Source organism: Camellia sinensis, chromosome 9, assembly GCF_055761805.1.
Source record: "Camellia sinensis isolate YWXY chromosome 9, ASM5576180v1, whole genome shotgun sequence".
NCBI lineage: Eukaryota > Viridiplantae > Streptophyta > Magnoliopsida > Ericales > Theaceae > Camellia > Camellia sinensis.
In genome coordinates this window covers 121,785,655-121,790,138 of record NC_138969.1, presented here as the reverse complement: position 1 = coordinate 121,790,138, position 4,484 = coordinate 121,785,655, and positions in this window count along the sequence as shown.

The following is a 4,484-nucleotide window of genomic DNA, read 5'->3' as shown; positions in this document are numbered from 1 at the left end:
CATTCGAAGCATAAATAGAGAACGATGGAGCTTGCAACTTTGAAGACTTATTCGAATTACACAACTCGTGTAGACCAAAAGAAGTTGAGGCTAGCCCTTCTAAATTACCATCGGATCAAGCTCTTCGAAAAGCTTTGTGGGTAAGTTTGTTTGTTTTTCGATTGAAATTTGAGGAACCAGAATAGATTGGTGATGAATTTCAAGACAATGAGGTGAGATAGATGTGGTGGGGATGATGAGGTCCGCTGTAGACAGAGGAAAGTATGGTGGTGGTGGTGGTGGGAGTGTCTAAGAAGAGGGATTGAACAAGTGGCGTTGATGAGTTTCTGAGTAGCATTGAAGGTAGATCTATTTTGCTTTGCTTGCTTGAGGTTGTAAAAGCTGTGATCTTTGAGTGAGAGTAAGGCCATCTCCATTGTTTAACCAAATTCGTCACTACATTTGAATTTGGTGGAAAATGAATTTTTTGTTGTTGTTGTTGTTTTGTCTTCAACAATTTTATCAAAACGGTATCAAACTGAGAATGTCTCCAAATTTTCACCAAATTGAGAACCTGGACTAGATTTCAATAATTTACTGTGTATGTACATTGAGGGTGGGACCCATCAGACGACTGGCTAGACATCCAACCGATTGTCCCCTGGTCGTCCGGCTAACAGACAAAATGAAGAGCAAACTGAAGCCACAATCCCATCTTGTCCATGAAACTTTGTCCAGATCCCAAGATTCCCACAGGCCAAAGCCACTCCTTGCAGGTACAAATGCATTTATTTTTTCAAATTTCTTGAACCTGGTAACCATCTGTGCACCAAAATTGCTGTAAAAACAAAAACAAAGAAAAAAAAAATTCAAAAATTATTTCTCAAAAACACTTTCTTGTTCCAATAAAAACAACCCATTCTTGAAAAACCAAGAAAAAAAAACTCTGCTTCACTACCTTCTCCATTGATGAGTATGAACCCAATCGCCATTAGCAAGGGATGAAGCACTTGTTGAAAATAAAAACAACACATAATGCCACAATCTTTTGCTCAAATACAAATGCATGTATTTAGAGAAGGAGAGAGAAGAAGGGTACAACATAGATGGGGTCTTCTTAGGAGTGAGAGTGAGAGAGGAAACTAGTCTTGAAGGCAAGAGCCCAAATGAGGACAAGAATTGCAACAATGAGACTTGAGACTCTGGCAAACAAAAGCAGAGGGATTCATGAAGGAGAGATTGTTGTGTCCATTGTTGATTTTGATTTTGTGGGTAGTCTTCTTCAAACCCCCTCTTTTTTTTTTTTTTTTTTTCTCTCTCTCTCTCTCTCTCTCTCTCTCTCTCTCATAGTAGGGGCATGAGTTTAGTGAAGCTTTGGTAGTCAATGACAATAGCTCTATAATGAAGAGTAAAGCAAATGGATCAGCAAAAGAAATTCATTTTCCTCTTTCCGGTCAACCAACCAATCGTCCTCTCGGACATCCAGTATGTTTTGATGAAAGTTACAATATTCACCATTGAAGTAGCTGATATCAAATTGAGAAATTCGTCTTTTTTTTTACTCAGATTTGATGAAATTTCTGATAAACCATTGGAAATGCCCTAACAAGGATGACCCCAAAATACTATAAAATAAGAACATAGAATATTATAATATAATTATGGGTAAATTACATTGACACCCTTAAGGTTTATACTTAATACAGATTTTCTCATCACATTTTGAAAATTACAATCCCTCCTTGAGGTTTAAAGTCACATTACAAATTACCCCCTATGTTTGTTGACCGTTAAGTCAACCAGCAATTTTTTTTTTTTTTTTTTTTTTTTTTTTTTTTTTTTTGTGTGTGTGTGTGTGTGTGTGTGTGTTGATGTCAGATGTTAATGTTGTATAAATACAAATTTTACTCTTTCTTTGTTTCCATCCCCTTACTGTATTTTCTTTCTTTTTACATATAATACAATAGCCAGCCATTATTTCCTTATTGCTCCCTTATCTTTCATACCATTTACCACATCACCACCTCACAAATCAAGGACTGTTTGTGTTGAGAAAATTAATTCTTTGAATCAATTAATCAAATATGTAATGTGTATAAAGTTTTTGGTGAAATAACCTGTAGACACCCCATTTTTGACCGTCCTTAAGACTTGGGCACTACTGATGGTTTGCTCGGTGTTGAGAGATGTGCAGGGCAAAGAATCAGTTTCTTCGGCTAGAAGAGAGGCAAATCTTTCAAAACACTTTGTTTAGGGTTTTGGAGTTGAAGAAAAGAGGAAAGGAGAGGAGAAAACTAGTTTCGGAGAAGTTCGGCATGAATCCGGATAGAAGCGAGTCGAGCAGCCCTCGCTGAATCGGGCTTATCTGTCTGTACACTTGGATTTTAGCTATGGAGCCACCACCGTTGGAAAGCTTACTTCCGGGGCTTCATTTTTCACTCAAGAATCTCTTAAAGCCAAGTCCGGGTGGGGGAGATATGATCAGCTGAAGTTGGGGATCATCCCGGTTGGATCGAGTCTGCGCGGCTTCACGAAAAAGGGCATAACTTTTTCCACAGGAGGAATTTTAATGCAAGGTTTGCGCCACTGGAAAGCTAACTTCCGGGGCTTCAATTTGGACACCAACCGGCCATTTTTTGACCTTACCGGCCATCCACCGGCACTATATTTATCCGGCCGGCAATTTATTGTGCCGACCGGCACTTTATTTTGCTGACCGGCAATTTTTGCTAGCCGACGACCTTCCGGAGCATTCTGCAGATTGAGTGGATTCCAGCTGTGCCAGCTGGAATGCACAGAATTGATCCCCCACGTGCATGTGTGTTTGTTTTGCACCTTGTGAGCCTTTGAACCCCTTAACCTTCTAGAAGCTTGAACCTTTTGGCCAAGCTTCAGCTGTTTTAGCTTCCTCTAGAAGCCTTGCACCCCCCTTGAACCCCTTGGCCCCTTTGAAACTTGTCTTAGAAGCTTAGCATTGCTTATATAAGCACCTCTCCTCCTCCTTTGTTTAGGTTAGAGATTTGGAGCAAAAACCAGACCTAATACATACATATAACATATCTATCACCCTCTCTCTCTATATCTCCCTCTCTCTCTACATTTGGGTGTGTTAGAGTGATCAAACACCCTTGTTCTTGGGCCATTTCTTCATCAACTCATAGCACAAGGCATCCAACGCCTATTCCAGCAGCTTGAGGCTGTTCTCCAGAGCTTAGAAGCACCTAAACTTGGTCCAAGAGGTGCTGGTTCATTGGTCTACAAAGGTGAGTCCTCTTCTTCACTTTTCTAGCCTATTCTTGCATCATATCTAAGCCATAGTTGCTTGCATCTTTGGGCTCCGACCTAAACTTCAAATCATCATATTTTGAGGTCCTCTTCATGTTTGATTGAGGACCTCTTGCTGTTTGAGGACAGTAGCTTGCACTTGCTTCAATATCCTCCTTGAATGCCATAATCTTGCATAGAATTTTTGGCTTGCGTGTGATCTGTTTTAGAGCCTGATGTAAACTGAAAATAGGCTTATTTTGAGCCCCTCTTCAACATTGAAGAAGGGCTCAACACTGTTTGGGACTTCCATGTTGTACTTCCCTTTATATCCTCTTTTTGGTCCCATTTCTGTATGTCTTGGCAGCCCCTGATGTTGCTGTTTTTGGACCTTGGTCCGAACTAAACGTGGCTTTATTTTGACCTCCTGAACATGTTTTATTAAGGGTATTTTCTTGTTTGGTGAATGTTTTGTATACCTCATGTTATAGCCACCTTTGAGCCTCATTTTGCATTGCATTTCTAGCATGTTTGTATACTGATTTCAGGGCTTCCATGAACTGTAAATGTGCATATTTTGGGTCCCTCTTCAATGTTGTTGAAGGGCCCTAACCTATTTGGAGTTAGCAGCTGTGAGTTGCTTCATAATCGCATGTTTAGGGCCGTTTTTGTATGCCATTTTAGCCCCATCTTTGCTTGCTGTTTGGCCATGCCATAAACTGTAAAAAGGCTTATCTCAGGGCTGCCTTGCTTCTGTCTTCATGCTCCATGTCCATATTATGCATGCTTTGTATAGCTGTAAGCCATTTCATGTGCCTAATTTTGCATTTCGGGATTCATTCCATGCGTTGAGTGTTGTTTCGTTATGTTTCGGGGCTGTTTTGCATCACCTATCGCCTCTGAAATTTGCATGAAAATTGTCCATGTTTGTGCCTTTCAAATGCGTCGAAAAGGTGCTTCATTACGCTTAAGTCTTGGACCATGTATCTATGCATGTTTGCATGTCATTTGCCTCCATGCACTTAGCATTATGGCCACTGTTTTAGGCCTTATTAGAGCTGCCTAATTCATGTATAAGACCACCTTAGCATTAGTTTACATTGCCATATGTATGCTTGTATGCTTGCATAAGCTTGTCACCATGCCATGTTGCATCCTTAGCTTGCATGCTTAGGTTGCACTGCATCTTACATGCATGCCTTGTTCCTTGACTTGATGATAGGAATTGGGCCTTGTTTGGT